Below are 14,253 nucleotides of genomic sequence, written 5' to 3' on the forward strand. Positions count from 1 at the left end.
GAAACAAAATTTTGCCTTTAACCTCTTGGAAGTTAAACCCCTTTAACCTTTTTCCAAATGTGCCTGAGAATTAAATTGACATAAAACCCCCTGATACTGGTAAAGTTTAAAGACAGTAGGATAAGGGGATGACAATGGACAAGATGGTTGGATGGCATTACCAACTCAATGGACATGAGTTTGAGCAGGCTCTGGGAGTTGGCTATGGACAGGGAGCCCTGGTGTACTTCAGTCCATGTGGTCACAAAGAGTCGAACAGGACTGAGTGACGGAACAACAACAAAAAATAGATTAACAACTGAAAAGCATACATATTTATGTAAGTTGTGACAGAGGAGCCCTCATAAGAACATGAAAAAAGACCCAGCAAAATCTAAATACATTTATACTAGTTTGAACAGAGGGAGACAATTGTAGAAAAGTAACTGAAATATATATGGGGAGATCAAAGGAAGATAAGAATTATTTTAACAAAGTTTGAAGCCAGTAGGAACCTGAAATGTCTTATAGTTGTCTGAAGATTCTTCAATTACTATGTCAAACGACACAGATGTTTCTCTTGCTTCATATGATAAAGATCAGGGATCTACATTTATCCAAAAAGCTAGAGAGGCACCATTTGTCCCCATTGGAATGGTAGGTTTTGCAGCAATTGTTGCATATGGATTATATAGATTGAAGAACAGGGGAAATACTAAAATGTCTGTTCACCTGATCCACGTGTGTGTGGCAGGCCAAGGCTTCATTGTGGGAGCAATGACTCTTGGTATGGCCTATTCCCTGTATCAAGAATTCTGGACAAAGCCTAAACATTAGAAGAGAAGATGCCATCTTGGGCTTGGTGGTGGTAGTGCTTGCTTTAGTTAGACATCTCATATTGAGATTATATGTTTATGCTGAAAATAAGTTGTTTGGGTCAGACAAGAACATGGTAATTTGAATATTTGCTTCCTTTCTTGCAGGCATGATTTGCCTGGTGACCAAGTTACTAGTGACTAGTTCACTAGCTAGGTCATTCAGGGGAGTCAGATCAGCACAAAAGAAACATGTCACTTTCAATAAAGTTGATAACGGTACCTGTCCACCTTCTTAAACTCTTCTGTTGAAATAAGTTCTAAAGAAGACAACAAGCCAATCCTGAAAATGCTCCCAGTTGCTGCAGAATATCATATATTTTTGATGTAATGTAGGAATACCATCCGGAGAAGGCAATGGCACCCCACTCCAGTACTCTTGCCTGGAAAATCCCATGGATGGAGGAGCCTGGTAGGCTGTAGTCCATGGGGTCGCTAAGAGTCGGACACGACTGAGCAACTTCACTTTCAGTTTTCCCTTTCATGCACTGGAGAAGGAAATGGCAACCCACTCCAGTATTCTTGCCTGGAGAATCCCAGGGATGGGGGAGCCTGGTGGGCTGCCGTCTATGGGGTCGCACAGAGTCGGACACGACAGAAGCGACTTAACAGCAGCAGGAATAGTATCTACCCCAGTTAATTTAATTTTCTCTCTTGTAGACTGAGTGCTGTTTTAAGGTCTGGTTGGCTCTTGAGGAACCTTTCAGAACACTGCATGGAATGCAACATTTTAAACCTCACTGCAAGTCTGTGTGTTTTTAAACCAAACCTGAAAAGCTGGTGACAGAGCCACTTTGAGGTAGTATTTATCTTAGAATCATAGTTGTGGGCATGAGAATAGCTTAAATTGTAGATCCCTTTTAGCTCTTTTGTAATTGCAGAATTATATTTTGCTGCTGTTATATTAGAATAATTTTAAATGTTATTTTGAAACAAATGTATGTTTTAAGTGCTAATGCAAAGATAAACAAAAAACACGTTTTAAATGTGTGCAGTAGGTTTATTTTCTCCAAAAGAATCATCAGCTAAATAAAATGCCTATAATGGAAGTGATTGATGAGCAAACTGGTTTGGTCAGACATTATACAAACTTTTGGTATATCACAGAATGCTTTGCTGTACTTGTGAAATTCTCTTGTCTAATCTGAATTTACATTCCATGGTGATAACATGGTAAATGTAGTGTTATTAAAGTAAGTGAACCCATCAAAAAAAAAAAAAGAATTGTTTTAACAAAGTCTGTTTATTCTCTCTGCAGAATTCTTATTTTCTCTCAGCTTTGATTCCAAGTCGAAAAATATTTCTTTTCTCCTAGTACATGGAACATATCTCTCACATGGGAATTTTTAATCTCTTGTTTCAGGAATAAAAGGAGATTTAAATGCTCACTCTTCTTGCATCTACTGTTTTTAGTGCCTTTAGCTCAAAATAATTCTTATGCCAAAGTCACATATTTTGAGGTGGGATATTCTTCTACCCTTCAATGTCATACAGTATAGTAAACTTTGGTTGATTGAATATTATAATCTGAGACTAGCTCAATGTCTTACTCTCTAAATTAGTTGGATAAAATAGAGACACCTTAACACACAGGTCTGTTTATACCACTGTAATAAAATCAAAGAATTATTTTACTAACGCCTTTTTCCCCTGGCAGATAATGAAAACTTGTAGCCATTTTTCCAAACAAACCTCTCTACACATCATTTACTTTCTCAGATGCAAAGTTGACATCACTATTAAACATCTGTACAGTGGAGTAGTATGTTTTAAATTACTTACAGCACTGTTAGAAGCTTGGATCATCATTATCATCATTCCTAGTAGCTGTCTGGACAGTAACCAGCTATCGTGTGCAGGCAGACAGCCTTGTTACAATTAATGAGTTTGATCCTTCCAGCAATTGCTTCAGACATTATATCTCATTCTTAAGAGAATCTCTATAAAATACCATGTTCTTGAAGTTCAGAAACATTTGAAAATTCTTTATGGAGCACTAGTAAATCCTTTGTTTAAAAGAAAAAAATGAGAGAAATAAAAAGAGAAAAAAAAAAATTCACATAGGTGCAATTTTGGATTCTTATAGATAGAAAATTCCCTGACGGGCCTGTGGTATTTTTTGAATGATTAAAAACACAGACTACATGTTATTGATAAACTAAGGCTAATTCAAAAGTTGAAAAGTCCTTTCTAGTAATGATGTTTTATTTGATTTATAATGATGACTTATTGATACAATAACTGAGACATTCTACTAGCATTTTTGACATGGGAAAATAATTAGCTCTGATATGCAATCTATGAATATACATGTCCATAATGGCCAATATAGAATATTAAGCGTTCTGGGTTTAATAAATGTTCCACATAGGATAGCATATAGAAGTCATGTAAGAATATAAAAGGAAGCTTAACTTAAAATAATGGGTTATACTCATGGGCAGTCAATGGGAAAGGTTAGGGAGATTAAATTTTGTGCATAAAGGTTCTCTAAAACAGATGTAGTATTTTATGAATATATACTTTATAATATAGCATATACATTATTTCCCTAAATGTATGTTAAAGAATATAATTTCTCTAAATATTATCTAATCTTCAGAAATTAAAAAGTATAGAATTCTTACAAATATTAGTAATGTAATTAAGAGAACTGTATAATACAATTAAATTATGCTACATTTTCTCTTATAAATAAAAAAAAACCCAGTGTTAACAATCAGTCAGCTAAAGTGAGAAAGCCAAGCCAAAGTTCATATTTCCTTACATCATAGAATTTTTAACTTAAGTAATCTGGATGGTTACATAATGTTATGGTGTTTTATTCCCTTAACATATCTAAGAAAACATTTGACATATAACATATAAAGAGGATATTTATAAAATACAAACAATTAAATGTTGAAAATTATGAGAACACAATGCAATTTTAAAAGGATGTTTAGGACTTGTATTTGGTTTTTAAAGGAGTTTTATTAATGAAGACAATGATAATTAAGTATGATAAATCTCACGTGCCGATCTCTCTCCATTATGGCCCTGATGGTTTTGTAGTTAGTGGCATCAAAATTTTCAGTACCTTTCTGTTTATATTTCTAGTAGCCTATATGAGTTCAAATATTTAATGCATTAATTATTGTACACTATCCACTGGTTTGATGGTTAATTTATGTATCAACTTGACTGGATTAAGGGGTTCCCAGATATTTGGCTAAACATTATCACTGAGTAAGGTTTCCCAGGTAGCTCAGTGGTAAAGAATTTGCATATCAATGCTGGAGATGCAAGAGACAAGGTTTTGAGGTTTTGATCTCTAGGTTGGGAAGATCACCTGGAGAAGGAAATGGCAACCCACTCCAGTATTCTTGCCTGGGAAATCCCCTGGACAGAGGAGCTTGATGGGTTCCAGTGCCCTGGGTCGGTATTACTGAGTATTTCCGTGATGGTGTCTTCAGATGAAATTAGCATTTAAATCAGTAAACTGAACAGAGGAGATTGCCTTCTGTTTAGGGCATTGCCCTCTGTTTGGGAGATTGTAGATGAGAATCATCCAGTTGATTGAGGGCCTGAATAGAACAAAAAGCAGAGGAAAGGAAAATTTGCTCTTTTCTTGATTTACTCTTTTCTTTCATTTTTTTCCTGCACTTGGATTGGGACATACACAACAGTTCTCTTTGATTTTCAAGCCTTAAACTTGAACTATCACTCCAGGTTTGCTGAGTAGACTCTGCAAACAACCTAGTTGGCATTTGGGAAGGAAATTTCAAGTTCTCTGTATTCAGAGTATGGCCAAGCCTGAGTTTTTTCTTTTTTTTTTTTATGGAGGGAAATAGTCAGAAGAAGGATTTTCTAAATAAATAAACAGAAATAATGAAGGCAATCACAAAGAAAATTATTTTTAGGTTTGATCAAATAAAACTAAAATATTTCTGTATATTTAAAACCCCAACAATAAGATAATTTCCAAAGGTAAAGTTAAAATACTATGTGAAATATGACAAAAATACAAATGCTTTAACAAAAATTTGAGGAGATAATTTCATTTAAAGATGAAAATGAATAAAACGTGTATGAGTTAACCCTAACTAATAAACAAACAGCTGAAAATTACGGTGGCTCAGACAGTTAAGAATCTTCCTGCAATACAGGAGACTCAGGTTTGATCCCTGTGTTGGGAAGATCCCCTGGAGAAGGAAATGGTAATCCACTCCAATATTCTTGCCTTGAGAATCCTTTGGACAGAGGAGTCCATGGGGTCACAAAGAGTCGGACACAACTGAGTGACTAACACACACACACGCAATTGTATGTCTATTTCCAATTCTCAATACCAAAAAATAGTAGGCTTCAGTACAGAAAGATGATCACCTTATGTTACTGGTTATAATGTAAAGGACAACTTTTTAGGAAGGTGAATGGGTAAGATAAATCAGAAGTCTTGAAAAATTAAAAGCACTTTGATTTTATATTTCCACTTTCAGGAATATTTAAAAACAAAATTCATGCACATGAATAAAGATTTATGCAATTGTTGCTCATCACATCATAGTAAAAAAAGCAGAAACAATGTTAAGTGCCCAGTAAGAATGATGGCTGGGTGAGATTATTTAATATAAGTGGTTTAAAGTCAGTTAATCCCTGATAAATCAGTAAGTGTTTGGTGATATTGAGTCATCTGTCTGTAGTACAGATTTTTTTGCACATCAAAAATTTAAAATAAATTTTTGCCTCCATCAATATGAAGGCATTCATACTCTTATTATTTTCCAAATGAAAAAAGCCATTTTTTATTATTTTCTCTCATGTCATTTTAATATTATATAAAAATAATCTGAAATAAAGGCATTGAATAAATTTAAAATATAACTTTTTTAAAAATACAATATAACACAAAATTAGCATGCTCAAATAAATTTGATCAGCTGTTAAGTCTTTCTCTAAATATCACCGTCTGCCAAATCAAGACAGATGACATTTGCCTTCAATTATGACCATCCATTTTGCAAATCTGACTGTATTTGACCAGAAAATTAGATCTTAAGTACTTATAAATACATGTGCTTCTCTCCTGTTTCTGAAAATACATAGGATAAACATGCTAACCAAATGTTATCCTGTATGTTCAGCCCTAATGGAAGTAGATTGCACTTCTGAATATGAAATTCTAACAAAATTTAGCAAAACAAAACATATTACCTGCTAGCACACTTTATAGAAAAATATTTTAATTCAAACTGAATATTATTAGCATTATATTGACAATGGAATTACAAGCATATCTCAGGGAGATAGTGGTTTAGTTCCACACCATCCCAGTAAAGTATATATTGCAATAGAGTCACATGAATTTGGAGGTTTCTTTTTTTTCTTTTTTTAAATAAATCTATTTATTTTAGATGGGGGCTAATTACTTTACAATATTGTAATAGTTTTTGCCATACATTGACATGAATCAGCCATGGGTTTACATGCGTTCCCCTTCCTGGACCCCCCACCCACCTCCCTCCCCATCCCATCCCTCTGGGTCATCCCATTGCCCCGGCCCTGAGCCCTTGTCTCATGCATCGAACATGGAATGGTGTTCTGTTTCACATATGATAATATACATGTTTCAATGCTATTCTCCCAGAACGTCCCACCCTCACCTTCTCCCTCAGAGTCCATAAGACTGTTCTATGCATCTGTGTCTCTTATTCTGTCTCGCATATAGGGGTATCGTTACCATCTTTCAAATTCCATATATATGCATTAGTATACTGTATTGGTGTTTTTCTTTCTGGCTTACTTCTCTCTGTATAATGGGCTCCAGTTTCATCCATCTCAATAGAACCGATTCAAATGTATTTTTTTTAATGGCTGAGTAATATTCCATTGTGTATATATACCACAGCTTCCTTATCCATTCGTCTGCTGATGGACATCTAGGTTGCTTCCATGTCCTGGCTATTGTAAACAGTGCTGCGATGAACATTGGGGTACACGCGTCTCTTTCAATTCTGGTTTCCTCGGTGTATATGCCCAGCAGTGGGATTGCTGGGTCATTTGGCAGTTCTATTCCCAGTTTTTTAAGGAATCTCCACACTGTTCTCCAAAGTGGCTGTACTAGTTTGCATTCCCACCAACAGTGTAAGAGTGTTCCCTTTTCTCCACACCCTCTCCAGCATTTATTGCTTGTAGACTTTTGGATAGCAGCCATTCTGACTGGTGTGAAATGATACCTCATTGTGGTTTTGATTTGCATTTCTCTAATAATGAGTGATGTTGAGCATCTTTTCATGTGTTTGTTAGCCATCTGTATGTCTTCTTTGGAGAAATGTCTATTTAGTTCTTTGGCCCATTTTTTGATTGGGTCGTTTATTTTTCTGGAATTCAGCTGCAGAAGTTGCTTGTATATTTTTGAGATTAATTGTTTGTCTGTTACTTCGTTTGCTATTATTTTCTCCCATTCTGAAGGCTGTCTTTTCCTCTTGCTTATAGTTTCCTTTGTTGTGCAAAAGCTTTTAATTTTAATTAGGTCCCATTTGTTTATTTTTGCTTTTATTTCCAATATTCTGGGAGAAACAAAAGACTTATATATAGAAAACTATAAAACACTGATGAAAGAAATCAAAGAGGACACAAACAGATGGAGAAATATACCGTGTTCATGGATTGGAAGAATTAATATAGTGAAAATGAGTATACTACCCAAAGCAATCTATAGATTCAATGCAATCCCTATCAAGCTACCAATGGTATTTTTCACAGAACTAGAACAAATCATCTCACAATTTGTATGGAAATATAAGAAACCTCGAATAGCCAAAGCAATCTTGAGGAAGAAGAATGGAACTGGAGGAATCAACCTGCCTGACTTCAGGCTCTACTACAAAGCCACAGTCATCAAGACAGTATGGTACTGGCACAGAGATAGAAATATAGATCAATGGAACAAAATAGAAAGCCCAGAGATAAACCCACGCACCTATGGACACCTTACCTTCGACAAAGGAGGCAAGAATATACAATGGAGAAAAGACAATCTCTTTAACAAGTGGTGCTGGGAAAACTGGTCAACCACTTGTAAAAGAATGAAACTAGAACACTCCCTAACACCATACACCAAAATAAACTCAAAATGGATTAAAGATCTAAACGTAAGACCAGAAACTATAAAACTCCTAGAGGAAAACATAGGCAAAACACTCTCCGACATAAATCACAGCAGGATCCTCCATGACCCACCTCCCAGAATTTGGAGGTTTCTAAGAACATAAACTGTGAAAAATTCTGAAAGAGATGGGAATACTAGGCCACTTGACCTGTCTCTTGAGAAACCTGTATGCAGGACAGGAAGCAACAGTTAGAGCTGGACATGGAACAACAGTTCAGTTCAGTTCAGCCGCTCAGTCATGTCCGACTCTTTGCGACCCCATGAACTGCAACACGCCAGGCCTCCCTGTCCATCACCAACTCCCTGAGTCCACCCAAACCCATGTCCATCGAGTCGGTGATGCCATCCAGCCATCTCATCCTTTGTCGTCCCCTTCTCTTCCTGCCCTCAATCTTTCCCAGCATCAGGGTCTTTTCCAATGAGTCAGCTCTTTGCATCAGGTGGACAAAGTATTGGAGTTTCAGCTTCAACATCAGTCCTTCCAATGAACACCCAGGACTGATCTTCTTTAGGATGGACTGGTTGGATCTCCTTGTAGTCCAAGGGACTCTCAAGAGTCTTCTCCAACACCACAGTTCAAAAGCATCAATTCTTCGGTGCTCAGCTTTCTTTATAGTCCAACTCTCAGATCCATACATGACCACTGGAAAAACCATAGCCTTGACTAGACAGCCCTTTGTTGGCAAAGTAATGTCTCTGCTTTTTAATATGCTATCTAGATTGGTCATAACTTTCCTTCCAAGGAGTAAGCATCTTTTAATTTCATTGCTGCAGTCACCATCTGCAGTGATTTTGGAGCCCAGAAAAATAAAGTCAGACACTGTTTCCACTGTTTCCCCATCTATCTGCCATGAAGTGTTGGGACTGGGTGCCATGATCTTAGTTTTCTGAATGTTGAGCTTTAAGCCAACTTTTTCACCCTCTTCTTTCATTTTCATCAAGGGGCTCTTTCGTTCTTCTTCACTTTCTGCCATAATGGTGGTGTCATCAGACTGATTCCAAATAGGAAAAGGAGTATGTCAAGGCTGTATATTGTCACCCTGCTTATTTAACTTATATGCAGAGAACATCGTGAGAAACACTGGGCTGGAAGAAGCACAAGCTGGAATCAAGATTACTGGGAGAAATATCAATAACCTCAGATATGCAGGTGATACCACCCTTATGACAGAAAGTGAAGAAGAACTAAAAAGGGCTAAAAAGGACTGATATTGAAGCTGAAACTCCAATACTTTGGCCATCTGATGCGAAGAGCTGACTCATTGGAAAAGACCCTGATGCTGGGAAAGATTGGGGGCAGGAGGAGAAGGGGATGACGGGGGTGAGATGGTTAGATGGCATCACCGACTCAATGGACATGGGTGGACTCCGCGAGTTGGTGATGGACAGGGAGGCCTGGCGTGCTGCAGTTCATGGGGTTGCAGAGAGTCGGACACCACTGAGTGACTGAACTGAACTGAACCAGATGACCAAAAATTATATAATGATAAAGTTTGTATCACTTATTTTTTTATTTCAAAAGATAAACTAAATTTATGAAAAGGTGTTTTTAAGGCCATGTATCTAATAAATAATGCTCTGAGAATGTTTGTAATCAGGTATTACATTTAGTCTCATTCTTCTTCTTTAAAATAATTGAGCAAACACTACCAGTAACCATCCTATCATCAACTCATTAAAATTTATTTTAGTTTTTGATAGGTCATTCTATACCAAGCTTTTAATTAATTTTAATGTCACTTGTTTTAGAAAGGTGTAGCACACATTATCTAATCTACTAATTTGTGGTGAGACTGTCTATATTGGTCTCTGCTCAACAAGATTATGAAAATATTTAAAAAAAAATAATAACAGGAATAGAGACAAATAGAGATAAAGTGTGTTTGCTTAATAAGTGTCATTTGTGGTAGCATTTCTAATAACAGAATTTAAATAAGACTATTGAAATCACCTAACACCATTGCCATTTGGGAATATTTTTCAAATCACTGCCAAGTTCCACATGAAACGTACTGTAGCCTTTTTAGCATGAAACTGGAAAAAGTTTTCTTTTTGTTACTCTTCCACAATTTTACAATGTGACTTTTGCCTTTTTTTTTTAAATCTATCAGTGGAATTCCTGGCCTAATGAAATTTGCTTTTTTTTTTTTTTTTCTGTTGTGTGTGTCTACCTTCTTCCCTGTGGCATCCATACTTCAAAATGACAAGCACAGTTTTAAAAACATGCTTTCACCTTTGGGCCATACTAATATAAAACATCTAAAACCTATTTGTCCGTCCACCTTGCCCTTAAATTTAAGTCTTCATAATAGTCAGTTATCCTCATACGTGAGCAAAGCTAATGGGCATGGAGGTCAGCAGTGTTTCTATGACAGATTGCTTTACTATGGTTCCTTTTACTTGTGGTATGCTTGATCTTTATCATTTCTGGAATTAGTTTGTAAACTAATTTTTGACCAGGGAAACCTTCCTCACTTTATGTTAACTCTCATTGTTTTCCTAAAAAGGAAATACGTAAGTTTTCTGTATTATTAGAAGTTGTATTAATACGCTACTAATGTTATTATTTTTATCAAATAAACATTTACATATATATGTACTGACATCGGTTCAGTTCAGTTCAGTCTCTCAGTCGTGTCCAACTCTTTGCGACCCCATGAATTGCAGCACGCCAGGCCTCTCTGTCCATCACCAACTCCGGGAGTCTACCCAAACCCATGTCCATCGAGTCGGTGATGCCATCCAACCATCTCATCCTCTGTTGTCCCCTTCTCCTCCCGCCCCCAATCCTACCCAGCATTAGGGTCTTTTCCAATGAGTCAACCCTTCGCATGAGGTGGCCAAAGTATTGGAGTTTCAGCTTCAACATCAGTCCTTCCAATGAACACCCAGGACTGATCTCCTTTAGGATGGACTGGTTGGATTTCCTTGCTGTCCAAGGGACCCTCAAGAGTCTTCTCCAACACCACAATTCAAAACCATCAATTCTTCGGCACTCAGCTTTCTTTACAGTCCGACTCTCACATCCATACGTGACAACTGGAAAAACCATAGCTTTGACTAGACAGACCTTTGTTGGCAAAGTAATGTCTCTGCTTTTTAATATGCTGTCTAGGTTGATCATAACTTTTCTTCCAAGGAGCAAAAATCTTTTAATTTCATGGCTGCAGTCACCATCTGCTGTGATTATGGAACCCCCCAAAATGAAGGTCTGTCACTTTTCCACTGTCTCCCCTCTATTTGCCAAGAAATGATGGGACTAGATGCCATGATTTTTGTTTTCTCAATGTTGAGCATCAAGCCAACTTTTTCACTCTCCGCTTTCACTTTCATCAAGAGGGTCTTTAGTTCCTCTTCACTTTCTGCCATAACAGTGGTGTCATCTACATATCTGAGGTTATTGATATTTCTCACGGCAATCTTGATTACAGCTTGTGATTCCTCCAGCCCAGCATTTCTCATGATGTACTTTGCATATAAGTTAAATAAGCAGGGTGACAATATACATACAACCACAATGTACTGCTTTCCCTATTTGGAACCAGTCTGTTGTTCCATGTCCAGTTCTAACTGTTGCTTCCTGACCTGCATACAGATTTCTCAAGAGACAGATCAGGTGGTCTGGTATTCCCATCTCTTTAAGAATTTCCAGTTTGTTGTGGTCCACACAGTCAAAGGCTTTGGCATAGTCAATAAAGCAGAAGTAGATGCTTTTCTGGAACTCTAGCTTTTTCGATGATCCAGTGAATGTTGACAACTTGATCTCTGGTTCCTCTGCCTTTTCTAAAACCAGCTTGAACATCTGGGATTTCATGGTTCACATACTGTTGAAGCCTGGCTTGGAGAATTTTGAGCATTACTTTACTAGCGTGTAAGATGAGTATAACTGTGCAGTAGTTTGAGCATTCTTTGGCACTGCCTTTCTTAGGGACTGGAATGAAAGCTGACCTTTTCCAGTGCTATGGCCACTGCTGAGGTTTCCAAATTTGCTGGCATATCGAGTGCAGCACTTTTACAGCATCATCTTATAGGATTTGAAATAGTTCCACTGGAGATCTAGCACCTCCACTGGCTTTGTTCATAGTGACACTTCCTAAAGCCCACTTGACTTTGCATTCCAGGATTTCTGGCTCTAAGTTGGTGATAACACCATTGTGATTATCTGGGTTGTGAAGATCTTTTTTGTACAGTTCTTCTATATATTCTTGCCACCTCTTAGTATCTTCTGTTTCTGTTAGGTCCATACCATTTGTATCCTTTATTGTGCCTATCTTTACATGAAATATCCCCTTGGTATCTCTCATTTTCTGGAAGGGATCGCTAGACTCCCATTCTATTGTTTTCGTCTATTTCTTTGCATTGATCCCTGAGGAAAGCTTTCTTATCTCTCCTCACTATTCTTTGGAACTCTGCATTCAAATGGGTATATCTTTCCTTTCTCTTTTGCCTTTTACTTCTCTTCTAGTCACATCTATTTGTAAGGCCTCCTCAGACAACAATTTGCCTTTTTGCATTTCTTTTTAATTTCATATTCCATTAAATAATAAATGATAATAATAATACTTTAAAATAATCATAAGTGGGTTTGTAAATGCAAATGAAAATGTATTGATGAAATTTCTTGTTAATTCCAAAGAGAAATCCAGCACTTATTTGGCAACTTCTTGATAGTGTGTTAGTTTCACTTTGTTTCAATTCATATATACTTTAAATATACTTTAAATTCTTTACATGGAAACAAGATTATATGAGCAAAGGAGGTATAAACTGCCTAACAAAATTAAGGGGAGGAAGATATAACAAATTTCTAACTTAACAGTAAAATTAATTTTGCCACAAAATAATTTTTTTTCTTATATAGAACATAGATATATTAAACAAGTAAAATTAAATTCTGGCAGAATTCCCTTGCTGTGCAGTGGTCAAGACTCAGACTGAGCCCTGTTATGGCCTGGGTTCAATAGATTCGGGGGAACTACAATCCCATATGCTATACAGTGCTGCCAAAATAAAGAGCAGGGTCCAATGGCATAATGGATAACACATCTGACTATGCATCAAAATAAATAAATTAAAATAGCATAAAATTAGATTCTGGCATATCACCTTTTTACATAGTCTAAGAAATAAAAATTTTATTGCAGATCTTCCTAAGCTTTGTAAAAATTTGTACTACAACCAGAAATAATGTTTGGAATGGCATAGGCTGAATCACAAAGCAGGCTTTTTAAAAGAACTAAATGCTTAGCTTAATCTTGCATAATCTAAATCTCATGCAGTGTTGGGCAGACATCTGCGTCTGCTTTATATAGCAGTAAAGCTGCATCATTTTACAAAAGTCAAACATCAAATGATGACTCATTTTAAAGAACCAGTCACTTCATAAGCTATAAAATGGATACAACTGATTATTGATAATGATTTTATTCCTATTTGAAAATAGACTTGAGTTTATTACCCTATGTTAATGTGCCAGGGTCAAACAGGCTTAGGTAATTTCACCGTGAGTATTTTATCCCTGAGTTATTTAACTTGTCTCTGCCTCCCTACACACTAATGTTAGAGGTTAATAGCAATGTTCTATTTTATCCAGTGCTTTACTTCACTTAAAGCAATGATGCATGACTTTCATTAAAAAATAAAGTAAAAGGAAGTACAGAAAAAATTACCATTTGAATTCAGGGCAAAATAACCTTACCGCAAAAGAATATATTGGTGGTGACTATCTACCTCAAGTTTAGCTAGGCATACAACATAATTGTAAAATAAACTATATTTAGAATTTTATCATACGAAAGCAGATAGAATATCAAATTACAGAATTTCCAAAGTACTGAGCCGTATTGCTTCTAATACATGAATATCTATCAAAAATACCAGGTAGACAAAACATTTTCTATTGCCACAGTTTATTTATTGTGGAGGTGTGTTTTTACCATTCTCATAAAGTACATTGCTTAATAAAATGATTAGTGGGATGATGCTGAAATTAAAGTGTTACTGAAAAACAAATAATAGATATTAGCACATAAATATGGACTCTAGAAAAATGATATAAACTATCTTATTTGCAAAGCAAAAGTAGACACACAGACATAGAGAACAAATGTATGGACAGCAAGAGGGGGGTTAGGATGAATTAGGATATTGAGATTAACATATAAACAATATTGATACCCTATTCAGTTAAGTCACTCAGTCATGTCCAACTCTTTGCGACCCCATGGACTACTGCATGCCAGACCT

General features: G+C 36.3%; 1 long non-coding RNA gene and 1 pseudogene across 1 annotated transcript in view; both read left to right on the top strand.

The window, feature by feature from the left end:
* The window catches only part of LOC145511165 (uncharacterized), a 430,605-nt gene that overhangs the window by 90,939 nt on the left and 325,413 nt on the right, over positions 1 to 14,253 (top strand). The gene's annotated exons all lie outside the window — the stretch shown is intronic.
* LOC145509408 (HIG1 domain family member 1A, mitochondrial pseudogene) lies at positions 535 to 816 on the top strand (annotated as a pseudogene).

The sequence above is a fragment of the Giraffa tippelskirchi genome, chromosome 6, assembly GCF_054371585.1.
Source record: "Giraffa tippelskirchi isolate mGirTip1 chromosome 6, T2T-mGirTip1v1.2.pri, whole genome shotgun sequence".
Classification (NCBI taxonomy): Eukaryota; Metazoa; Chordata; class Mammalia; order Artiodactyla; family Giraffidae; genus Giraffa; species Giraffa tippelskirchi.